The sequence below is a fragment of the Macaca fascicularis genome, chromosome 13, assembly GCF_037993035.2.
Source record: "Macaca fascicularis isolate 582-1 chromosome 13, T2T-MFA8v1.1".
Lineage (NCBI taxonomy): Eukaryota > Metazoa > Chordata > Mammalia > Primates > Cercopithecidae > Macaca > Macaca fascicularis.
Genome location: NC_088387.1, coordinates 92066658 through 92093540, shown reverse-complemented (window position 1 = coordinate 92093540; position 26883 = coordinate 92066658). Strand labels below are relative to the sequence as shown.

Below are 26883 nucleotides of genomic sequence, written 5' to 3'. Positions count from 1 at the left end.
GTGGGTCAGAATGGTCAAGTCTGAAGAACTCTGACCCACAGAAAGGCCAGTCTTTTACTGTGGCTTGAAGAGTATGGACTCCAGACACAAAGCCAGCTACTTCATCTGAACACTTAATGACATTAGGCTGTGTTCTATCCTGGGGGACAAACCATTTCACCACTGTTAAGGGCCGAATTGTGTACAAACTTGAGAGCCAGATTCTGGACCTTGGTGAACTCACTATAATACATTACCACTTACAAGGTTCCCAATGGCCAGCCAGTCTGTCCCGGGGAACTTTCCTCCACACTAACAGTTTCCATCTTGCCTGGCTCATTTAGAAGCGACAACAGCTTCACTTATGTAGGCAAAGTAATAAAAGGAAAAGAGAAAGGACTTTGGAGCAGACCATTGCATTCACGTGAATGGAGAGCCACTGGAGTTGTGTAGTACACAACCCGCACTGCTGCACAGAGGCCTTGCTTGTAGTTAATAGTGGAAGGTCCAAAGGCCAGCACCTCTACTAACCAACTCCACATAGGGGCCTTAGGCAACTCACTAACTTCTCTATTAGGTGGAAAAAAAGTATCTACCTTGGACGACTAGATTGAGTGCGACATGATGTGTTGAGTTTTTAAACAAGTACCTGGCATTTGGTGGGCAATCAAAAATGATGGTTATTTTTATTTTTAGTGGTGAAGAAAAAAAGGGATAATTAAAAGGCGTGAAAGAGGCATTGTACCTTTTGCATCAATGTATGACTTCCACTGTTGCCAACTAATATTAGGATGAAATGGCTAGTCAGAACCAACTCCCTAAACCCTGCAGGGGTGTGGGAGGAAAGGAAGATAGGACGGTGAATGGAATTGTTCATGAAATGGCATGGAGTCCATGTTTCTACCCAAAGGACATTAATTTTTTATTCTGATCACCACCACCCCCAATCAGGAAGATAGTCTTCCTGCAAAATGCAGCTAAAAATAACCCCTAACTGGCATGAGGAAACTTCCAGGGATAATGTAGATGTTTATAGTCTTGATTGTATGTGGTGATGGTCAGAAATATATGTCAAAACATATTGCAATCTATTGTACATTAATTAAACTTCAATAAAGTTGCTTTTGTTGTTTTTAATGTTCTCCAGTCATCACGACTGTTTGCCAAACACTGACTTAAGCAGAGAATGCCACACATAGGGCTGTGGGGATAGGATGAAGGACAAGACGAGCACAGGTTAGAAAGAGGTTATCAGCATTTTGAAGCACATATCAAAAAAAAAAAAAAGCCTCATGGGAAAATGATCGATCAGGACTGCAGTTAAACCAGGAACCTTTACAAATGCAAATATAAGAACGATTTTCGTATGATAGTAAAGACCCTAAAAAGCCAACTGCCAGCCCTGCTGTCCCCGCAGGATGGGACGCAGCAAAACCTCTAGGAAAGCAATTTCACAGACTCATGCCCTGACACATCTTGAATGCTGTTGTTGGAATAATTTTTCTGGGAGAATATCTCCATCCCGAGCTCCCATTCTCTAATCTCCCGTGGCCCACCATGGCTTACAAAGCCAAACCCAGTTCCCACCCGCCTGCTCTGCAGACTCCTCTACAATACAGTGTCACTGGCCTGCTGGCTGCCCATCCCCCTTTTAGACCCAGCTTCGTTTTACATCCTCTGCTAACCCTTTCTTGGCTTCACCACTAGATGACCATTTATCTTTCCTTTCATTAAAAACCTATCTATAGAGACTGTATTTCTGAACCCAAATTTGGAACATGTGGATACAGAGTTTCATGCTGTTGACAGATGTGAAAGACACTCTGGGAAATGTTGCTTGGATGCTCATAAATTGGGCTTTGGAGGATGTTTCGATAGTATGTGGGTCCAGGGAACAAGATATTTGAAATAGTGATCGTATAGGGTGTCCAGGGTGCATGGCTGGATCTTTCGTTTGGCTTTTTGGCATGGGCTACCTACAGTGTATTACTAAATTTTTTTTTTTTTTTTTTTTTTTTTTTTTTTTTTTGAGACAAGATTTCGCACTTCTTGCCCAGGCTGGAGTGCGACGGCACAATCTTGGCTCACAGCAACCTCCACCTCCGGGGTTCAAGCAATTCTCTGCCTCAGCCTCCCGAGTAGCTGGTATTACAGGCATGCGCCACCATGCCCAGCTTATTTTGTATTTTTAGTAGAGACTGGGTATATCCATGTTGGTCAGGCTGGTCTCAAACTCCCGACCTCAGGTTATCTGCCTGCTTCGGCCTCCCAAAGTGTTGGGATCACAGGCAATGAGCCACCACACCCAGCCTATTAAATTATTTTAGTCAGCTGGGCGTGGTGGCTCACGCCTGTAATCCCAGAATTTTGGGAGGCTGAGGTGGGTGGATTACTTGAGGTTGGGAGTTTGAGACCAGCCTAGCCAACATGGTGAAACCTTGTCTCCACTAAAAAACAAAAATTAGCCAGCGATGGTGGTGGGCACCTGTAATCCTAGCTACTCAGGAGGCTAAGGCAGGACAATCACCTGAACCTGGGAGGCGGAGGTTGCAGTGAGCCAAGACCGAGCTACTGAACTCCAAGCTGGGCGATAGAGTGAGACTCCATCTCAAAAAAAAAAAAAAAAAAAAAAAAAAATTTGTCACGTCTTTTTCCAAAACTAAAGTTTAATTACCTTAAGGACAGGAATGTCACTATTTTGATATGCTCCCACCTGGGAAGGGCTCAGCATAGGCTGTAGAGAAAATAAATGGCTATGAATGAACAATTTCAAACCCTTTATCTCGATGGGAAAATGACTTCCTTGCAGTGTCACCATCATCTACCTTCCTTTTCCGCCCCTCTGAATACAGCACCCCTTATCTGGAATGCAGCTCACAGGAATGACACAGTGGATGAGGCAGGCTCAGGAGCTGACCTTCAGGAACTTTGCACCGTCCTCTAACCAATTCTTTAAAGAGTGTGAGAAAAAGTGGGGCCCTGCTATATAAAAATCACCAGGCAAGCTTGCTGAGGTACAGATTCTGGCTAGGCACAGTGGTTCACACCTGTAATCTCACCACTTTGGGAGGCTGAAGCAGGTGGATTGCTTGAGCCCAGGAGTTCCAGAACAGCCTGGGTATCATAGTGAGATCCCTTTGTTAGTTTTTTTTTGTTTTTTGTTTTTTGTTTTTTGACACGGAGTTTCACTCTTGTTGCCCAGGCTGGAGTGCAATGGTGCCATCTTGGCTCACCGTAACCACCGCCTCCTGGGGTCAAGCGATTCTCCTGCCTTAGCCTCCCAAGTAGCTGGGATTACAGGAATGTGCCACCATGCCCAGCTAATTTTGCATTTTTAGTAGAGACAGGGTTTCTCCATGTTGGTCAGGCTGGTCTCGAACTCCCAACCTCAGGTGATCTGCCCACCTCAGCCTCCCAAAGTGCTGGGATTACAGGCGTGAGCCACTGCGCTCGGCCACTTTGTCAGTTTCTTTTAAAGGTAAGGAGAGGGTTAAAGAAAGACACAGAGAGAGAGAGAGGGTGGCTCTACAACAACACAGGTAGATTGCAAAAATCTGTAGAGGTGGGGGCACCACCTTAATGCCAGAGCCACCACCGCTTAACAGGCTGGAGAACTTATGTGCCTGAGCGGGAGGGGTCTGGGCAGTACAGCTTGCTGCTGGGAAAGACGTTGATAAGATGTTCCCACGATGAGGCAGTTTGACTCTTGTTCCTGCAGAATGTGATGTTCCTTGCACTTTTTCCCAGCAGAATATGACAGGGATGTTTCTTCAGTTGGCCCTTTGCTAGGCAGGGTATGATAAGGACGTTCCTGTGCCTTGTGGTCAGGTGGTTAGACAGGCTGTTTTTCACGGCCCGAACACCCATGGAATGTTTCACTTTGACCAAGGTCTGTGAAATGGTAGGGTGGGGAGGCTTACAAAATGGTACAGTTTGGGCCAGGTGCAGTGGTTCATGCCTGTAATCCCAACACTTTGGGAGGCCGAGGCAGGTGGATCACCTGAGGTCGGGAGTTTGAGACCAGCCTAACCAACAGGGAGAAACCCCGTCTCTACTGAAAATACAAAAAATCAGCTGGGCATGGTGGCAGGTGCCTATAATCCCAGCTACTCGAGAGGCTGAGGCAGGAGAATTGCTCGAACCTGGGAGGCAGAGGTCATGGTGACCGGAGGTCGTGGTGAGCCAAGATTGCACCATTGCACTCCAGCCTGGGCAACAAGAGTGAAACTCCATCTCAAAAATACAACAACAACAATGAAAACAACAAAACAAAACAACAACAACAAAAAAACAAAGGTACAGTTTGGACTAACACCCTTCTTTACAAAAAATTTTAAAAAGTTAGCTAGGTGTGGTAGCACATGCCTGTGGCCCCACCTACTTGGGCGGGTGAGGTGGGAGGATCACTTGAGCCTTGGGAGGTGGAGGCTGTAGTGAGCTATGATTGCACCACGGTGCTCCAGCCTAGGCAACAGAGCCTAGGTTGTTTTGTCCCAAAACAAACAAAAAGATACAGATTCTTGCTGGGCACAGTGGCTCATGCCTGTAATCCCAGCACTTTGGGAGGCCGAGGTGAGCAGATCACTTGAGGTCAGGAATTGGAAACCAGCCTGGCCAACATGGTGAAACCCCATCTCTACTAAAAATTTAAAAAAAAAAAAAATTAGACAGTTGTGGTGGCAGGTGCCTGTAATCCCAGCTACTCAGGAAGCTGAGGCAGGAGAATTGCTTGAACCCGGGAGGCAGAGGTTGCAGTGAGCTGAGATTGTGTCATTGCACTCCAGCCTGGGCAACAGAGCGTGACTCCGTCTCAAAAAAAAAAAAAAAAAGATACAGATTCTAGGGTCCCATCCCCACAGATTCTATAGGCTTGAGATGATGGTGCCTGGAATTTTGCTTTTCTCCCCGTAGAGGCTGATCATGCTACTCTTTGGACCCCACGTTGATGAGAACTGATGGACAGCACATTCTGAAGGAAACAAGCACCACAAAAACCTATTTGTGAACGTGGCAGCAGAAACCCAAATCAAACTACCTTAAGCAAGAAAATGGATTTGCTGGAAAGAAACTGGGGTAGGCAGCTCAGTGTGAGTGGAAAAGTTGCAGAAGGAAGAGAGGATCTGGGGACCTCAGAGACTGAACTTGGGAACTCGATTATCATTGGAATCACTTTTATTTCTGCTGTCTCTGCGTCCTCCCCTATTACCAATAAATTTTCTTTATATAATGGGGACATGCTGATGGAAATTCCAAATTCTTATTACCGAGTTCCGTATTTCAGTTATTTATTACAAGTCACCCCAAAGTTAGTGGCTTCATACAACAATAATTTGTTTTGCTCATGAATCTATAATTTGGGCAGGGCTCAGAGGGGATATCTCATCCCTGCTCTGTGCGGCATCAGCTGGGGTTCAATGGCAAGAGGTGACTGGACAGCTGGGAGCTGGAATGCCTGAGGGGTCCTTGCCCACCTGTCTGAGGACTGATGTTAGCTGCTAGGGACCTCAGCTGGGGGTGTGGCCAGAGCACCTCGCTACGGCCAGTGCGGCTGCCTGGACTTCCTCATAGCATGGTTCCAGGGTTCCAAGAGCACTATCCCCAGAGGACCAGATGCAAACTGCATTATCTTTTAGTACACAGCCTTAGATGTCACAAAGCATTATTTTCACCTTGGTCCCACACTTACCCAGATTTAAGAAAAGGGAAAATCAACCCCACCTCTTTATAGGAGAAATGAAAAGGTCGCATCATATGCAGAGCTGTAGTCTCGAGGATGCTGTTGTAAGCATCTTTGAAAAATGCAACCTGCTGCACTGCATCATCTGAGATGGCAGATTTTATGAGTTACTGTATCAAAAACCCCAGGGAAGAACTTGGATTGACGTGGCCTTGGTCAATGCTCACTCCACGGACCAATTATCGTGAGCAAGAAAGGGAAGCACAAAGACTAACCCAGCCTGACTCACATACTATTCTGTGACTGGCTGGAGGGAACAGCCAAAATTACCTACAACCACTATAAACTGGGACTTCCCAGGTTCTGAGCCTTCTGGATACCAGAGTCTTAGCTACAACAATAAGAAGGGTTCACAGAGTCCAGACGCCTTTATGTAAAAACACCTAAAGGGCAATATTTTCAGAAATGTGTTGGCAGCAAGAAAGACCAACAGAGGAGGAGGAACTATGGCCAGGTGTAGGGTCAGTCAGAAGAGTTCAGGTGTGTCAGTCAACGTCCTGCAAGAGGATCCAGGATCTGAAAGAATCAAGGAAGACAGACGGCGACAGCCGTACTCCACAGGGACGGCAGGTGAAAGGGTAAGCCTGAAAAGTCAAGTCAAGGAGGTTGGTGGGATCTGGGGTGTGAGAGGGAGGCTCCAAGACAAGGGGGCACGTGCAGTGGGCTTCCACTTGCATTAGTCCTCACAGCAACTCTACCGTGTAGCTATCATTTCCACTTTCAAACTAGGAAATAGATGTTCAGAGAGATTAAGTAATTCTCCCCGGGCTCAGTGGCTCATGCCTGTAATCCCATAACTTTGGGAGGCTGAGGCGGGTGGATCACCTGAGGTCGGGAGTTTGACACCAGCCTGACCAACATGGAGAAACCCTGTCTCTACTAAAAATACAAAATTAGCTGGGTATGGTGGCACATGTCTGTAATTCCAGCTACTCATGAGGCTGAGGCAGGAGAATCACTTGAATCTGGGAGGTGGAGGTTGTGGTGAGCCGAGATCGTGCCATTGCACTCCAGCCTGGGCAAGAAGAGCGAAATTGCGTCTCAAAAAAAAAAAAAGAAAAAAAATTAATTCTCTCCCGATCACCCAAGATGTGAGCCTCAAAGAAGAAATACAAGTTCTGAGAGTACATCAGAGGCCACCCCCGTAAGCAGGGGACACAGATGTGTGCTTTCGTCCCAGGGCAGCCCTGGACACTGCTCCACTCCAGCACTGCTCCCAGTGTGTGGCCCACAGACCCCCAGCACAGCCATCACCCGGGGACTGGCTAGAAATGCAAACCCATGGGCCGCACCCTAAACCCCCTGTTTTCAAATCTCTGGGGACAGGGCCTATGAAGTTTCTAATAAACCTTCCAAGTGATCCTGAACTTGCTTAAGTTTGAGAACAACCGCTGTATTCCATTTTATTCCCATGGTTTACTCCAAACAGCCTGGAGCCACCAGTGTAAACTATAACCGGCATGCGAGAGCCCTGCAGGAAACTGATTACACAAGGACAGGATGTTGGGATTACCCACTCCTCACCTTACACGGTTGCCATAAGGGTGACAGAAGATCCAATATATGGATGTATAGTTTGCTTTGCAAAAAGTCATTCTCACTCCATACCCCAGCCCCTACCCCCAGCTTGAAGTTACCACTCTCCTTACTCTAAATCCCTTAAAATACATAAAGTCTGAATCACCTCATTGTTTTTTTTTACTGGCTGCCTTGTATGTCAGTGGTCTGCTCATGTTAATGTCTTACCTCCTAATTAGGTTGTAAGCTCTTCAAAGGCAGGCGCAGGCATGACCTCTAAGTGACTAGGACAGAAGCCCAAATAAAATTATCTTTTCTAAGTTAAAATTTGTAGGCCATTGATAAGTATTTTGCTGAATGTTTTATGTGTGTAATGGATGGTGGTACCACCTTACTCATGAGGGATACATTCCAAGACCCCCAGTGGATGCCTGAAACTGTAGATCATATCAAGCTCTCTATATGTTTTTGTTTGTTTCTTTGTTGTTTTTCAGGCAGGGTCTCCCTCTGTCACCCAAGCTGGAGTGCAGCGGCATAAATCACAGCTCACTGTAGCTTCAAATTCCTGAACTCAAGCGATCCTCCCACCTCAGTCTCCCAAGTAGCTAGGACTATAGATGTATACCACCCACGCCTGGCCAACTTTTTAATGTTTTGTTGAGACAGGGTCTCACTAGTTGCCCAGGCTGGCCTTAAACACCTGGCCTCAAATGATCCCCCTGCCTCCACCTCCCAAAGCACTGGGATTACAGGCATAAGCCACCAGGCCCGGCCCATTCTATGGTTTTGATCTGACAATCTAGACAGTAACTAAGTGACTAAGGGGTAGTGGGTATAGACACTGGATGTGCTGCACACACGGATGACTCATGCCCGGGCAGGAAGGAGCAGGATGGTGTGAGATTTCATCATGACACTCAATTGAAACCATAAATTGTTTATTTCTGGAATGTTTTATTTAATATTTTTGGTGAAAGAAAACAGAACCATGGATAAGGGAGGACTGCTGTGTCTTGTTTAATCCACAGAAGCACAATCCTATAAGCTGGGGGTGACCTTAGGGGACTGAGACTTCAGAGGTGTCAAGCACCCCCTTCAGCATCACACCCAGGAGGGAGCTGTTGCAGGCAGGTCCACATCCAAGCCTGCGTGATGCCCAGGTCCCGGCCCTTACCCGGCCTAATGCGGGGCTCCCGTGTGCACGTGTCAGGGTGTCACTGCTTCTCACAGGCACTTCCGTGAGAAGTGCCACCACAGAAGTTCCACTGCTGGTGGCAAAGTGCTTAACGTCGTCAGTGCTCAAACATGTGAGCTATTTTAAATACTTGACTTTCTATTTTAAAACACCTGGTCACCTTCATCATTTTACTTGTTTCTCAAAACGACCCTGGGCAATGGGTGGAGCCTCTATTACTATACCTAACGTTAGAGGTGAAGAAACCAGGACTCGGGAGTTAAGAGACCCAGGCTTGTTTTCCTCCCACTCAAGGCTCCCTCCCTCTACTCTTAGCGGTGGTGGTTATCCCTCTGCATCCGTAGCAACCTCAATTCTTGCCTCCACAGAAGAAAGAATTTGACTGAGGGGCATAAGGTAGAAGGAGAGATCAAGGTAAGTTTTGTTTTGGTTTTTGGTTTTTGGTTTTTTTGAGATAGAGTCTTGCTGTGTCAGCCAGGCTGGACTACAATGGCGCGATCTCGGCTCACTGCAACCTCCTCTTCCCAGGTTCAAGTGATTCTCCTGCTTCAGCCTCCTCAGTAGCTGGGATTACAGGTGCCCATCACCACGCCTGACTAATTTTTGTATTTTTAGTAGAGACAGTGTTTCACCATGTTGGCCGGGCTATTCTCGAACTCCTGACCTCAGGTGATCCACCCACCTTAGCCTCCTAAAGTGCTGGGATTACAGGCATGAGCCACTGCGCCTGGCAACCAAAGCAAGTTTTAGGGCAGGAGTGAAAGTTTATTAAAAAGCTATAGAGCAGGCCAGGTGCGGTGGCTCACACCTGTAATCCCAGCATTTTGGGAGGCTAAGGCAGGCGGATTGCTTGAGGTCAGGAGTTCGAGACTAGCCTGGCCAACATAGTGAAACCTGTCTCTACTAAAAATACTAAAATTAGCAAGTTGTGATGGTGTGCACCTGTAATCCCAGCTACTCAGGAGGCTGAGACAGGAGAATCGCTTGAACCCAGGAGGTGGAGGCTGCAGTAAGCTGAGACTGCGCAACTCCACTCCAGCCTGGGTGACAGAGCAAAACTCCATCTCAAAAAAAAAAAAAAAAAAAGGTTCTACAGTAGTAATGAAAGGAAGGAAGAAAGGTACACTTGGAAGAAGGCCAAGAGGGCAACTGGAAAGACCAAGTATGTGGCTTGAGCTCTTGACTTGGGGTTTTATGCAGTGGCATATGTGATGGTTAATATAGTGTCAGCTTGATTGCATTGAAGGATTCAAAGTATTGTTCCTGGGTGTGTCTGTAAGGATGTTGCCAAAGGAGATTAACATTTGAGTCAGTGGACTGGGAGAGGCAGACCCTCAATGGAAGGGTGCACCATCCAATCAGCTGCTGATGCCGCTAGAATAAACCAGGCAGAAGAAGGCAGGAGAAGCCGACTTGCTAAGTCTTCTGACCCTCATCTTTCTCCCATGCTGGATGCTTCCTGCCCTCGAACATCAGACAAAGTTCTTCGGCTTTGGACTCTTGGACTTACACCAGCGGTTTGCCTGGGGCTCTCAGGCCTTCGGCCACAGTCTGAAGGCTGTGCTCTTGGCTTCCTTGCTTTTAAGGTTTTGGGACTCAGACTGGCTTCCTTGCTCCTCAGCTTGGAGACGGCCTATTTTGGGGCTTCAGCTTGTGATCGTGTGAGTCAATACTCTTTAATAAACTCGTCTTCATATAGACACGTATCCTATTAGTTCTGTCCCACTAGAGAACCCTAATACAACATACTTCTGGGGTCTTGTGTTACTTCTCCCCTCTCCTGAGATCTTATGGGGAAGCTGCTGATCACCAGTTTCAGATGTTTTCTATGTATTAGAAGACTGGAGACTGCCTTTCCCTGGTACTGCTGTGAACAATTATTACTTTAGAGAAACAGTTAACCACGACCTGACCCTCGCCTGATGGTCGCCCAACACTCCTGTTGTGTGTCGGGGGAGCCCTCTTCTGCCCTGCTGATACCTGATTATCTGCCTACGGTCACACTACTACTCGCCACCACTCACATGGAGTCTCTATCCAGTCTGGATCATTCCTGCCAGCCCTGCAGTTCAGGGCTGTCCTCAGCTGGTGCCCTATCAGACTCCCACCTGCAGGGCAGATGCAAAAGTGAAAGCCTTCCTCTAGCCCCAGAGTCTAAGAAAAAAACAGATTTAAGGCATCAAAGTCCCACTCTCTGAAGGACCAAGGCAACTGAGATTCAGTGAGGTTCCATTGAAGCTCCGTGGTGAGGCCTCCTTCAAGCTTTCTCCTGCAAACCCCCTCATCTTCCACGCTGTGACTCCGCTCCAGGCCACTGCTTTAGAGACCTCTTCTAACCCACTCCAAGGACATGACATCAGGGCAGGAAAAGCGTGCCTTATGACTGGGCTCTGCCTGGGCTTAGTCATCCTGCTGGACCAGCTCTAGGGGAAGGCTGTGGTTCTACTTCATCTCTCTGAGCTTGTAAAATTAATCAAACTTGTATTTTTAGTATGGGATTTCTTTTTCAAGCCCAGTTTTTCCAGAGTTCATAATAAAAGAGATAAAAAGTGGTAACAGCTTCTTTAGACATCTTAAACATTCTACTTGCAGAATTAAATACATCTTTGTATAAGAAAACCCTGGGGTGAGTATGGAGAGCTAGCTCTCCCCAGCAGTTTGAAAAGCCTCTGGGCCACTGAGTGCCAGCCCAGCTCCACCATTCTTTGGGTTAATGAGTATGTCCTGTGAAGGGCAGGGTGTTAACCGTTAACTCAAGCTTTTGAAAGGGAGTTCAGCAGCATAACTTGTTAGTAACGAAGGGGCACAGGCAACTTCACCCCAAAATATGGCTCCTTGGCATAATGAGGATTTGGGGTTTAACTTTTTTTTTTTTTTTTTTTGAGGCAGGGTCTCACTCTGTCACTCAGGCTGGAGTATAGCAACGTGATCTCAGCTCAATGCAGCCTTGACCTCTTGGGCTCAAGAGATCCTCCTACCTCAGCCTCCTGAGTACCTGGGACTACAGGTATGAACCATCGTGCCCAGCTAATTTTTAAAATTATTTTTGTAGAGATGGCAGTGGCGGGGAGGTGGAGGAGCGGGTTGGGGAATCTCACTATATTGCCCAGGCTAGTCTCGAACTCCTGGGCTCAAGCAATCCTCCCACCTTGGCCTCCCAAAGTGCTAGGATTACAGGCATAAGCCACCACGTCTGGCCTATAATGAGTCTTTTGAAGGCCCTTAGAGATCAACAGATGCTAGAAGAGACTTTTATCTTATCTGCATAAAGACCAGATCAACCCACCAAGGAAAGTAATTATTTTTCCTTCCTCTTCCTGTTATCTTATTATCTATTCAATGTAACCACGCCTGAAGAGACCCTTTCACAGGAAAACGTCCATCTCTCAGGCTCATTCAATTTCCAGAGAGAATGATTTACAAGTTAATCTGTGTTCCTGATCCATTCATTCTCCCTAGTAATCATTTCTTGCCTCTTAACAGAAGAACCTATATTCCCCATCTCCCCGCTTCCCTCTGAAATACGCTATGTAAGTATCGGGGCCCCACTGGGACACGGGACAGTCATTCTGATTCAGCCTTGTGCATGCTAATAAATGTGTATGCCTTTTCTCTTACGAACCTGCCTTTTGTGAGTTGATTTTTCAGCAAACCTTCAGAGAATGAAAGGGAAGATTATTCCCTTGACCTTGACAGCCTTTACTGGGGTTTAAGTGGAGGAGAGGGCAACACTTAAAGAAAAACTATAATTTCTCAGACACCACTTTCTCCAGGAAAAATCTTGCGGGCTCACTTACAAAGCCCTGAGAATGTGAATCCACTTCCACCCCCGAGCCCGCGCCAAGATGATGGCACTCTTCCTTCCCATCTCCTCCCTGTTCCCTCCTGACAGCTCCGGCGCCACAGTGTTCTGTTCTCAGAATATAAATTTAGCTGCTCGAGGAGGATGAGCAAGGCTCATGGCAACTGTGTTCTCTGCAGGTGGCGTGAGTCACTCAGCCTCGGGAGGGGCCTCCTCCGGGCTTCTCAGCATCTTCCGCCCTGGCTGGGCTGGCTAAGCACACCTGCAGCACCGGCTCTGGTATCGGGATATTTGCTTAGCCAGGGAGCCAAAGCTGTAACTAAACCCACCCAGAAAATGTTCCCTGCATCTAACCAACTTGTTAGTTTTTTTGTTTGTTTGTTTTCTCCTTTATACGATATATTCCCAGTGGACAAGTTATTCGGATCAGCTGGTGAAAGCAGATCCACTTCCCAGTGAAATAAACATGCCTTTCTTTCCACCCCAATGTCTAAATGCTTAAGGAATTTTAAGCCAAATCTGATATTTTTCCTTTTTAGGGCTTGCCATTGCACACTGGTCTGCTTCTTCCAGGCTGTCCCATAAGCATATATTTTTTCACTTCTCTCTGGCCCATGTTCTTCCCAAATGCCCAGCACTTCCTAAGGGCCGGTTCAGTGTTGCACTTTCTCTAAACAAGGGTGCGAGGCCACCATCTAGTGTCCAACAGCGGTAGTGCATGTATGCAACAAGTCCACTAGGTCAGACAAGTACACTGCACATGACCTGCCAATTTCTGGGAATGTTGGTGATGGTTTGTCACAAAATCGGACAGGCTGCATACATGAAGCAGCAAAAGAAACTGATGTATGGATGAGAATTAAAAAGCATTTCTCTAGCCTCACCTAGTGTAGAGCAGTGACCAACCATTCTGGTTTTTACCTGGGACTGAGGGGGCTGCCTAGGACCAAGGACTTTCAGTCCTAAAAGCAGGAAAGTCCCCGGTAAAGAGGGAAAAGTTGATCACGCAACAAGGAGAAATAAAATGGCTCTGGGAGCAGAAACTTATAAGAAATAAGAGACCTTGGGCTTGTGGTTGGGGGTGGAAGACAGCTTTAGAAGAAAATTTTTGTTTTTATGGAAGAGACGGCACTTTATGGTTATCAGAGGAAGGAAGCTCAGTCAGACAGCAGAGAAATGACTTGGGGCATTAGTCCAAAATGTTCTGATCGAGAGGCTGGGCTGAGCTCAGAGGATTCTCTGGTGGCCCCCAGACCAAGGAACCTCAGTTACAATTGTTCTCCTACTGGAACGAAGGCCCGTTCTGCATCTGCTCTTACAGGCGTGCCTCTGCTGCTCTGAGCAGTGTAGTATATATATATAAAATCTCTAAGACGTTGTCAGTGCTTTAAACGAACTCATCTGGGCTACACTCAGGAAGTGAACCGGAGCTTGCTGTTTCACTGACCATCTGGGAATGCCCCAGTGAACAAGGGGACTTTGCAGTTGCAACTCTGCCACTAGCTGTATGACACCGAGCAAGTGACTTTTCTGAAGCTCCCTTTCTTCAGTGGGCTGTTGTGCAGTTGGATGAAGCAGGGATATAAAGCCCTCTTAGCCCAGTGTCCAGCATTTGGCCAGCTCTGGGTGAAGCCTGTCTGTCTTTGACCAAGCAACCCAGACACAGTCCCTGGCCCTGAAGCCAGAGTCATGGGGCCTCTTCTGTTTCTTCCAGCAGACCTCCCAAATTGAGCCTGCTTCTTTCTTTTGGAACTCTAAACTTTTAGAGTTTCTACCACCTACTTCTTGCTTTTCTTCCGACCTGGTACTCACGCACCCTTCCCCTTACTCCCAGGACTGGCTGAAGAATGGAGATTATAACAGCAATTGTGAGATTCACCAGGTAATTCATGCAAAGAGCCTAGAGCAGGGCCTGGCACTAGGCTCTAGGCTAGCGGGTCAGAGCTTGAAAACGCTCCTGTCATTGTGGTTCTCTCACCTTCACTTCCCAGTTACAGGTCCTGTTCTTTGCTGGAGTTTAAGAAACTGAAGTTCAAAAGATCCCCCAAATTTCACCCTGAAACCTAAGCAGTGCTAAAAAAGCTTCAAAGGCCTTCCTGGTTCACTTATTCATCCATGCAACCAAGTTTTATGGCTACTATGCCAGACATTGTGTGAGGAAGGAAGAACACCTGTGGCCAGGCTCAGTGGCTCACATTTGTAATCTCAGCATTTTGAGAGGCCAAGGCAGAAGGATTGCTTGAGTCCAAGAGTTTGAGACCAGCCTGGGCAACATGGCAAAACCCCATCTTTACGAAACTTTTAAAAATTAGCTGGGTGTGGTAGTACAAATCTGTGGTCCCAGCTACTGGGGAGGCTGAGGTAGGAGGATCACTTGAGCCCAGGAGGTCAAGGCTGCAGTGAGCCATGGTTGCACCACTGCACTCCAGCCTGGGTGACACAGTGACATCCTGTCACCCTTCACCCGAAAAAAACCACCTGGGAATAGGAGAAATGCAGCCACTGTCCTCAGGGTCTTATAGCCAACAGGGAGGCCAGCCATTAAAGGCAAATTATGACAAGATGCCAAAGATGGGGCTTGGGGGCTGAGGGAACAGGGAACAGAAAGCTGCTCTCCCAGGGGGTCCACAAGGCAGCCATATTTAAACAAGACATGACGGATGAAAGTGATAATAAGTTTACCTGCCGAAGAGTGAGGCAAGGGGAAAGGCACAGAGAATTCTCAACCATAGGGAAGAGGCTAGAATGGCCTATGCCAGGGACTAAGAGAGGCCAGAAGACAGAGTCAGAGAAACAGAACATGGAGTGGGGGTGCCCTGAGGGAGGCAGAGGCTAGAATTTGCAGGACTTGAAAGTGTAAGGACAGGAGACTTCTTTTTATTTGTATTTTTTTCAGAGGTAGTCTCTCTCTGTCGCCAGGCTGGAGTGCAGTGGCGCGATCCCGGCTCACTGCAACCTCTGACTCGCCGGTTCAAGTGATTCTCCTGTCTCAGCCTCCCGAGTAGCTAGGATTACAGGCATACGCCACCACGTCCAGCTAATTTTTGTATTTTTAGTAGAGCCGGGATTTCACCATGTTGGCCAGGACGGTCTCCATCTCCTGACTTCGTGATCCTCCTGCCTCAGCCTCCCCAAGTGCTGGGATTACAGGTATGAGCCACCATGCCCGGTCAGGACAGGGAACTTCTTTCTGAGGGTGATAGGAGTACAGCCCAGCATGAAGTGGGGGAGTACAGATCAGACTGGAATTTTGGAAAGCTCACTCTTTTATCTCTAGGCGTGAAGCTGAGCAAACATCACCTACCCCTCCCGCAAGACTCCTTCCTTTTGCTGACTCTTCAGAGGAGGTGTAGTTAGTGGGGAGCCACAGGTGTGAAATATGGGCTGTTCAGATGGGTAAATCCCAGGCAAGATAGCATTATCCTCCCAGCAAGTCATCCCTGGGGGCAGGAAAGTACTGGAGAGTGGGTTCTGTCTCCAGGCCCAGATGGTGGGGGTGGCTGGGAGCTAGCAGCTGGCTACAGGGCCTACGCAGGCCTCTATTTTTCTTTCTATAGCTCATAAATATTAGTACCAGTTTTTACAACTGGCCGATAAATCCAGCTTATTCCAACCCTTCCAAATCCCTAGCTTGTATATCAGTTGATCTGCCATGATTGAACAAAAGTGGCCTGGATGCTTCTGGGTGTAGGTGTATGGATGGGTTGGGAGTGTGGAGAAGTTAGACAGAAAGGAGTGACCTCATTACAGTCTTCACAGAGCTTGTCCTCTTGTGAGGAAGGGAAAAAATGAATTCAGTAGGAAGAGGACAGTGACAACCCTGCACTTCTTGGTAGGGAGATTGAAGCTGGGAATGCAGGGACCCATTTTCCTAAGATTGGGATGGAGTGAGAGCTAGTGCTGGAACCCACCAGACCACACTGGCTGTGGCTCACAGAAAGGGTCCTGGAGAAGAGGACTTCTTACTGTAGGAAGTAAGTCACAGGCCACATTCCTAGCCAGGGTCCACTACCCTCTAAGGGCCCCCACTCTAGTTATGCAAACCTTCCTTTGCTTCCTCAAATAAGCCAAGTCCATTCCCACAGCCTCGGGCTGTCTTCTGTTATGGTTCCCTCTTACCCGAAGGCTCTGACCCCTCAATGGTTACTGGCTTCCTCCTTCAGGTACTGCGTCAGTGCCAGCTCTTCAGAAAGGCCCCCTGAAGACCCTTCCTGAAGTGGCCCCACACCCACACACCAACAAGTCTTTCTCTCCCCCAGCATTATGCTTTTCATCTTCATCATTCTCAACCTCCATTGGAAATGACGCTGCTCCTCTAGTTTCCTCTCCTACCCTCCAACTTCTGGCCTACAGACTAAAACTCAAGAGAGGAGGATCGAGTCTGCTTTGTTCACTGCTGCATCCCCAGGCAAGGGAGAAAGCCTGGCTTACACTAGTGCTCAGCAGCTTCAGAATGAATGAAAGCAATGCCCTATAAACAAATCTACTTCAAGTAGACATGGAGATTATTATTTGTGAGATAACTCAATTCAAAGGCGTTATGGTAGAGAGAAGACCAAGTTGAGCAATCATAAGACTTACATTTCAGTCCTACATGGAGTTTTTCTTCTTGCTGTGGTGGTCAATACACAGAATATTCTGGAATCTCAGGCTGAGTTTATACCTGTAGAAAGAAGAAAGCAACGCCTTACACATTATTGTTGGGAGGATCAAACTAGAGAGTATACGTTCAATGCTTTGTAAACTATAAGGTACAAATAGATGTATGATTATAACTTTAGGAGGGAATTACTACAATATTTATTTATATAAGCACTTTCCCTAGTCTATCCAAAATAGACTCTGACTTAGACAAAATGGATTTAGAATCTGCATTTCAGAGACATCTAGTATATAAATGCAATCATTTCAACAAATGAGGGCAGAGTCCACAAATCATGTCTATTCTCAGGCTCTGTTGCTTTTCTTTCACACCATGCCCACTGACAGCTGGCTTCATTTCTGAACAAATTTTGTTGTCTCACTATTTACTTTCCTTTTTAAAAGGGTTTTTTTTTCCTACTTATATATGTAATACATGTTCTTGTAAAATTGTTAGAAAATGCTAAAGTTTTTTCAAAATTTTCTGTAACCCTAACTAGTCTAGAGGTAACCAAAGTAAATATTTTGAAATATTTTCTTCCAAATTCTTTTTTAAAACCCAAGTTGCATGTGGCAGTCTCATTTTGCACAGCGGACAAAGTGAATGTGCTGTATTGCTACATGATAATGGCTCTGTTAAGCCAGCTGAGACCCTGCTGAACAGGATACAGACGGCACTAGAGGGTGGGAAAAGCACAAGAGTTTGGTTCTGACCCCGCTTCTTAGTAACTTATAGGCTTTGGGCAAGTGATTTAACCTCTCTGAGCCTCCATTTTCTCATATGCAAAATGAGCAATAATGATTCCTACCACATAGAGTGGTTATGAGCACTCAATAAAATAAAATACGTAAATCGATTGAGACATAGTGATACTCAATCAAGTATAGTCATATTATTAGTACTGTTAACAATAATGTCTTTAAAGGTGGCAGCTCTGTCTTGAAAAAAGAGGAGATTAAATTGAAGCCAAGGTGGCTGGAGTCAGACACGATGGAAGGGAACAGGGTAAGAACTCTGTACTCATTGCTGGGGTCCAGCCAGTATAACCAGGGAAAGCATTCCATGTCCAGGGCTTACCCCTTCCTCAAGAACAGCATCAAGGACATAGACGATCAACAGGGAACCGTCAGTCCCCAGGTCTGGCCACAGAGAAGCATTGTGATCAGAGCTCTCTGTCACTAGCTGAAGAAAGGTAAGCGTGGCAGGTCCGCGGCATGTCACAAGCACCCTTCAGAATGAAGGACTTATCCCCTGGCTGCTGCAAGGCCAGCCTCCGCCATCACCACCCCTGGGGATGACCTCAGTAAAGAAGGCTGTCTTGCCAAGGGTCACATCCCTTTTCGGGGTAACACACACGCTTTGGCAATACAGGTGTACAAAGGCCTGACCTTCTCTTCCCAAGTTAGGACAGCTATGGAAGCTCATCCTATCTTCAGCTTGCCCTGGTAGGTTAGCGGTGGCTTCCATGGAGCCTTGGCATCTCCATCTACACAATCCTGCTTCCCTGCCTTCCCCTTCTTTCTCCCCTTCCCCTTCCTCTCCTTTCCTCTTGCATTCCCTTCCATAGGTTTGATACCAAAAGCACTCCGTAATGGAGGTCCTACATGCTAACTCCATCTCTGAGTCTGCTTCCAGAAAAACCCAGCCTGTGACAGGAGCCCCACCTGCTCCCCCTCCTCACCTCCTCTGGTGCAATCCCTGCTGTGGGCCCTGCAGGGCTTCTTGAGTAAACAGAGGGCTGAGCTGACATTAGATTCTATTCTTACAGTTTGCCCTTTTCTCAGTGTTACCCAAGGACTTCTGCTTCCAGGAAGAGGCATACTTTTCCCTATTTGTCCCTCTAAATACAAGTAAAAGCCCTGGACATTATATATAAAACAAACAGGAGAATCTGAAGATGGAGGGAAGGAGGCAGACAGGCTAGGGGCCTTGGGTCACAGGGAATGATACAATGGTGAGTCCCTGGAGTTTTCTTTTTGTCTTGGAGCTAAAGGAGCTGGCAACTCAGAAATGGCAAAAGGCACACACAAAAACATCCCCAACAGAAGTCTGCTTTCTTTAGCAAAAGACCAGGAAAAGGGCAGCCTAGCAAAAGAGAAAACCTTTAGACAACAGCCACTCGACTCCAGCCAAATGCTACAGGAAACAACAACAGCAACGGTGGCCCCATACCCCCCCTCACCAGCAAAGGCCAGTGGGGAACCTCAACCTCCACCCTCACCAGGCTGTAGCAAGGTGCCCCAAGCCCCCTGCCAGGGTGGTGTCAGAGAAGGCCAAGTGTGGAGCCAGAGGTTTCATCTCTACCAGCTGGCAGCGACCCCTCCTACCTCCCACCATCCAGCCATGTGGTGACAGTGGAGACCATGTGGGGAGCCTCAACTTCTGCCCCCATCCTGTGGTAATGAGACAACCCTCCCTCTCCCCACTAGGGAGGGGCTAGGGGCTTGGAGGAGGCCTAGTGGAGAGTTAAGACCTATACCACTGCCTAGTAAAAATCAAGCCACCTCTTCCCATGGTGTCAGTGAAGCCATGTAGGGAGCAGTGTTCCTCCCAGCCAGGGTGTGTAAGCCCAGAGGGAATCGAGAACACCCACCTCCACCCAGCAGCACGGAGGAGCACTGCCTCATAAGTGTCAACGGAGGCAAAGTAGAGAATCTGGACTTCTGTCCCCACTCCTGGCAAAATGGGCAGTACTTTCCCTTACCCCCAATGAGCTCACACTAGATTTTATTCAACACCTGCTAGAGCCAACTAACATAGGTTTGAACAAGATTAAAAATCCTATAACATAAAACCCCAAATATACAAATTCTAATAGAAAAATATTCATCATACCAAGAGCCAGGAAGATCTAAAACCGAATAAAAAGACAATCAATAGATACCACCACCACTAGGTGCTGTGGCTCACCCCTGCAATTCTAGCACTTTGGGAGGCCAAGGTGGGAGGATCACTGGATCTCAGGAATTCAAGACTAGCCTGGGTAACATATGCAATTTTGTAGAGACCCCCCGTCTCTACAAAAAAATTAAATTAGCTGGGTATAGTAATATGTGCGTGCGGTCCCAGTTACTGGGGATACTGAGTTGGGAGAATCACTTGAGCTTGGGAGGTTGAGGCTGCAATGAGCCATGATCATGCCACTATGCTCCAGCCTGGGTGACAGAGTGAGAACCTGTCTCAAAATAATAAGATGCCACACCAAGATGACAAAGATGATTACTGACAAAATGTTTAAAGTGGCCATCATAAAAATCCTTCAGTGAGCAATTACAAACATGCTTGAAACAAATAAAAACACACAGTAAAGAAACAGAAGACATAAAGAGGAAACAATGAAAATTTTAGAACTGGGAATCATAATAACTGAAATTTTTATAAAATTTAATGGATGAGCTTATAGCAGAAGTCAGTGTAAAACCCCAGTGAACTTGAAGACAGAAATTACTCAATCTGAGCAGAAAATAATACAAACTGAAAACAAAACAAACAAACAAAAAAGAACAGAGCCTTAGGGATCTGTGGGACTAAAACAAAAAACCTAACACTGGTGTCATCAGAATTCTGGAAAAAGGGGAAAATAAGGGCCAGGATGAAAAAGTCCTCCAAGATATAATAACTGAAAACTTCCCCAAATTGGCAAAAGATGCAAATCTACAGATTCAAGAAGCCAAGAAAACTCCAAACAATACAACCCAAAGAAATCTATACTAAGTCATGTCACAGTCAAACTTCTGAAAACTAAAGACAAAAAAAAAAGAATTCTAATAAAAAAGGACATCTTACGTGTAAGGGGAAAACAATCTGAATGACAACAGATTTCACAAAAGAGGCCATAGAGTTCAAAAGGAAAGTGGCACAACATTTTTCAAGTGTTGAAAAAAGACTTGTCAACCCAGAATTCTATATTTAGAGAAAATATCCTTTAGGAATGAAGGGGGAATAAAGACATTCTCAATGAAAGAAAACAAACCAAACAAAGTTGTTGCTAGCTGACCTACACTGGAAGAATAGCTAAGAACATTCTCTAAAAAGAAAAATAAAATGGTTTTTAAAAAGAATATCGGAACAATAGGAAGAAAGAAAGAGAACATAAGCAAAAAAAATGGATAAGTACAATATTTCCTGCTCTTGAGTTTTTAAAATTAGTTGATCACTGAAGCAAAAAATTATACACTCTCTGATGCTATTCTCTGTAAAGAGGAAATATGTAAGACAATTACAAATGGAGATAGCAAAAAGAACTAAGGTTTCTACACTTCATCTGAACTGGTAAAATGTTGGCAATGGACAGTAATAAGTTATGTACATATAATGAAATACCTAGAGAAACAACTTAAAAAGCTAACAAAGACATGCATTCAAAAAAGTATAACTGAGGGCCAAGCACAGTGGCATGCACTTGTAATCCCAGCTACTTAAAAGGGCTGAGGTGGGAGGACTGCTTGAGCCCAGGAGTTTGAGACTATATTTAGACAACACAGCGAGACTCTGTCTTAAAACAAAAAAATCAAAATCAAACCAAAAGTACTTAGAGGAAACAAATTATTTTTAAATTTTTTCAAGTAACCCACAGGAATGGGAAAAAAAATAAAAACTAAAAAATAAAAATCACAGAAAACAAATATGGGGGAAAATAACAGCATATTTAAGTCCTAACATAGCAATAATTACACTAAATTCAAATTGTCTTAATAAACTAAGAGAGGTTGGCAGAGGGATTAAAACACATATTCAAGTCTATGTTGTCTACTAGACATTTAATTCAAATATAACAATATAGATTTTAAAAGTAAAAGAATGGAAAGCAATATACCATGAAAACATTAATCAAAAGAATACAAGAGTAGCTATACTACCATTAGATAAAGTAGACTTCAAAGCAAAAAAAAAGTTACCAGGGACAGAGAGGAGCATTACATAATGATAAAAGAGTAAGTCCAGCCAAGAAGACACAGCAATCCTGTTTATGCACCAAACAGAGCTAAAATATGTGAAGCAAAAACTAATAGAATTAAAAAGAAAAATTGACAAATCTACAATTATGGTTGGAGACTTAAACCTCTCTCAAAAGTGTATAACAGAGAGAAACAAGACAGAAAAATCAGGACAGATATAGCACTCAATACCATCAATACTAAGATCTAACTGACATTTAGAGAGCACTTCATCCAATAACAGCAGAATACACATTCCTTTCAAGTGCCAATGGAACATACCAAGAAAAACTATATTCTGTGTCATTTAAAAAATAAAAACTTAATAAATTTAAAACAATTGAAGTCATACAGAGTATATTCTCTGATCACAATGGGATCAAACTAAAAATCAATAGTAGAAAAACAGAAAATCTCTAAACACTTGGAAACTAAACAACACACTTTCAAATATCTCCTGGGCCAAGAGAAAGTTTCAAGGGAAATTGTAAAAATACACTGAACTGAACAAAAGTTAAAATACAACATACCAAAATTTGTGGGACACCACTAGAACACCACTGAAGAGACATTTTTTAGCACTAAATACTTCTAATAGAAAAGAGAAAAAGCCTGAAATCAATAATCTAGCTACACACCTAAGAACACTGAGAAAGAAGATAGAAAAACAAACACCAAAACAAGTAGAAGTAATACCATAATAAAGAGCAGAATTCAGTAAATTGAAAACAAAAAACAATAGGAAAAAACAATAAAAGAGAAAGCTGGTTATTTGAAAAGATCAGTAAAATGGACGAGTCTCTAGCAAGACTGACAAAGAAAACAGAAAAGATACAAATATCAAGAGTGAAAGAGGCAGTATCACTATAGACCATGCATATGTCAAAATGATAAGAGAATACGATAAGCAATTTTACATCCATAACTTTGGCAACTGAAATGAAAAGGATCAATTCTTCAAAAAAAAATGCAAACTACCCCAACTCACCCAATATGGAATGTATGATGTGAATAGCCCTACAACTACTAAGTAAAAATTTAAAACTCCCAAAACAGAAATCTCCAGGCCCAGATGGCTTCACTGGAGAATTCTATGAAAAGTTTAAAAAATTAGCACCAATTCTATTCAATCTTTTCCAGAAATTGAAGATGAGGGAATACTTCCCGAATAATATTATGAAGCTAGTATACCCTGATACCAAAACCAAACAATGACAGTACAAAAACAGAAAACAGCAGACCAATATCCCTCGTGAATATAGATGCACATAACATTACCAAAATATTAGCAAAAACAACTCAGCAATATAAAAAGAGAATTACATGCCATGAACAAGTGAGGTTTATTCCAGGGATGCAAAGCTAGTTCCATGTTCAAAAATCAATACAGTCATTGTTAATACATCTACATACTAGCAATAAACGTGAAAAACTGAAATTTAAAAATAGAACACTGGCCAGGTGCAGTGGCTCACACCTGTAATCCCAGCATTTTGGGAAGCTGAGGCAGGTGGATCACCTGAGGTCAGGAGTGCGAGACCAACCTGGCCAACATAGTGAAACCCCATCTCTACTAAAAATACAAAAAATTAGTCAGGCGTGGTGGTGGGTGCTGTAATCCCAGATACTCGGGAGGCTGAGGCAGAAGAATCGCTTGAACCCAGGAGGCGGAGGTTGTGGTGACCTGAGATCATGCCACTGCACTCTAGCCAGGGTGACAGAGTGAGACTCCATCTCAAAAAAAAAAAAAAAATACTATTTACAATCATTCAAAAAATAAAATGCTTAAGGAGTGCAAATTTAACAAAACATAAGACTAGTATGCTGGAACTACAAAATACTGATGAAAGAAAGAAAGAAGATCTAAATTAATGGAGAGTCTTACCAGGTTTGCGGATTAGAAGACCACACACACAGCTACCGTATGACCCAGCAATTGCATAGGTGGGCATACATCCCACAGGGGTAGCAAAACATGTTCACAAAAAACCCGTACATGAGTACTTAAAGCAGTTTTATTCATAAGAGACAAAAACTGGAAACAACACAGATGGCCATCAATGACAAATGATTGCATGTACTGTGATACATCCCTACCATGAAATACTATTCATCAACCAAAAGGAATGAACACGGTGGCCCACGCCTGTAATCCCAGCTACTTGGGAGGCTGAAATAGGAGAATCTTTTGAACCCAGGAGGCAGAGGTTGCAGTGAGTCAAGATGGCACCACTGCACTCCAGCCTGGGCGACAGAGCGAGACCCTCTCAAAAAAAAAAGAAAAAAAGAAAGGGAGGGAGGAAGGGAGGGAGGGAGGAAGGGAGGGAGGGAGGAAGGGAGGGAGGAAGGGAGGGAGGGAGGAAGGAGGAAGGAAGGAAGGAAGGAAGGAAGGAAGGAAGGAAGGAAGGGAGGGAGGGAGACAAAAAGGAATGAACTGATGATACATGAACAGCCTGGAGGAATAGCCAGAGAATTATGGTGAGTGGACAGAAAAGCGAATCCCCAAAGGGTTACATACTGTGTGGTTCCACTTATATAACATTTTTGAAATGGAGACCAGATCAGTAGTTACCAGGAATTAAAGCGGGAATAGGGTGAGAGGGAAGTGGGCGTGGCTATGTCAACATGAGTCATCCTTGTGGTTGTGGAAAAATGTTCTCTATCTTGACTATATCAATGTTCATAAACTGGTCGTGATTTTGTCCCATAATTTTTCAAGATGAATTTAATTTTTAAAAAATATTACATATATATTTGTTGAAAAATAAGCATTAAAGAAGTGTATAATATAAAAAGTTTCTTGTAAGATACCCAGACCATACTCATTCCCTTCACCCTCTTCCCATACCCCTCACCCATACACACACCACCTCTAGAGAAATACTATTAATGGTTTGATATATTTTACTCTGATTCTGTTTTGGGGAGGATTTTTTGACAGGGTCTTGCTCTGTGGCCCATGCTAGAGTGCAGTATCACGATTACAGCTCATTGCACCTTTGACCTCCCGAGCTCAAGCGATCCTCCCACCTCAGCCTCCCAAGTAGCTGGGACTACAGGCTCATGCCACCATGCCCAGTTAATTTTTGTTTTGTTTGTTTTGTTTTTGTATAGATGGGATTTTCTCATGTTGCCCAAGCTGGCCTTGAACTCCTGGGCTCTAGCAATCTGCCCGCTTTGGCCTTCCAAAGTGCTGGGACTACAGGTGTGAGCGACCGCGCCTGGCCTACTCTGATTTTTTGCATAACCTAAATTATCTATCTACCTTTATATATAATTTACATTTTTAAAACCAAAAGTGGAATTATACTAAACATAGTCCTGCAACATACTTTTCTTATCCAATATATTTTGGGCATTTTTTCTCTATCAGTATTTTATTGCTATCAATGGCTACACAGTATTCTACTGAATGGCTGTGTCACGATTTATCATTTCTTATAACGGTGGAAATATATATGTATTTTTCTTTCAACATTAAAAATGTTGCTGAAAACAACTATTTATTTGTGTTAATGTATTTCTAGTCTCATTTCCTAGAAGTAGAAAATGTGAGACCAGTTTTTGCCTATTTTAAAATGTAATAGATTTTGCCCATTGCCCTCCACAAATATTGTACCAATTTATATCATCATCAACAGAGTATGAGACTCTGCCTGTTTGCCCATACTCTCAACACAGACATTAGGCTTTAAAAATTCTAGAGTCATATTTGTGACAATAGTGAAAATGTGGAAAAGAATGTGTCCCCAGACATAGGAGTTTGTGTTCCAACACTACATACAAGGGTAAGACATTGAGCCAACAGTAGGCTTGAAGAAACAGAAAGGTAGAAACAGAGTGAAATAGAGACAGATGGACGGATGGGCATATATATGGATGGTGGGTACATTTGATTCGGCTGAACATTTTTAGAACAAGCACACAGCTTTGAACATGCCCTGAAGGCAAGTGCCATGAATATATTGGATGGTTTCAGTAGTGAGAAAAATACCATTATATATAAAAACAAAAAATGTGAAATTCTAAATTTGACTAGTTATATCAAGAACAAAAGTCTGGGCCAGGCACAGTGGATCACTCCTTGAATCTCAGCACTTTGGGAGGCCGAGGCAGGAGGATCACTTAAGCCTAGGAGTTGGAGACCAGCCCGTGCAACAAAGTGAGACCCCCATCTCAAATTTTTAAAAATTTATTTTTAAAAAAGAAAGAACAAACAAAAGCCCTGAAAGCTGAGCAGAAGTTCTCCAGGAGCCATGCAAAGAATGGGTGCAAAACACAGGTCAGTGGGCAGCTCTGCAGAGTGGCCAGGAGTGTAACATGGTCACAGCATCAGGCACCTATAGAAAGGGGATGATAGGAACAGGCCCACAGTGGAGGATGCAGCAGTGAGAAGATGGGTACAGGAAGTAGAGAGGGAGTGTGGTGGCCTCAGACCTCCCTCCAAAAGAACCAGCTGCAGGGAGCACAGCTTCCCGCACAAACCTGCCACAGAGCCACACTGTCCCTGGCACTCACACCCCATGCCTGAGCATGCACTGGGTGCGATTTCTGCCTGATGTGGGATTCTGCTCACAGGCTGCCTTCTTCTGGGGTTGCCCCATTGTCCGAAGCTCTTCCTACCCAGTCCTCCTTCCCTCCCTCTCTCCTTCCACAGGTGTCAGATCTACATCGCGGGCGGTTGGCTCTTTGGCCTACTGCAGTTCACGTCCCTCTTTCCTTCCCAGGGGCTTCCTCCATTTCGTCTTTGGTACATCTAATCCCATCTTGGCATCTGCTTCTTGAGGCGCCTGAGCTGACTGAGAGAGAGAGAGAGACGGGCATCTGACAAGTCACAAAGGGCAACCTGCTCCTTTAGACTTCACTGTCACCCTAGCATCACACCCGGGATTGCAACGATTAATCACTCCTCACAAAGCCATGGGTTCCTCATCTGTAAAGTGAGAGAGATGGGCTACATTATTTCCAAGTCCTTTCGGTTCTGTGTTGCCACAAACTTAATTTGTTAAGATTTCAAATTTGAGGATGTGGTCTCTACTGCCAAAGAGAAAGGATTTCCTTTGACCCTATTAA

At 44.9% G+C, this 26883-nt stretch overlaps 1 protein-coding gene across 1 annotated transcript in view; it reads right to left on the bottom strand.

Moving 5' to 3' along the window:
- The window catches only part of ALK (ALK receptor tyrosine kinase), a 979633-nt gene that overhangs the window by 936443 nt on the left and 16307 nt on the right, over positions 1-26883 (bottom strand). Inside the window, exon 2 of the mRNA XM_065527229.2 lies at positions 16813-16894. The gene's annotated coding sequence lies outside the window, so the exon portion shown is untranslated. The remainder of the gene's footprint in view (positions 1-16812; positions 16895-26883) is intronic.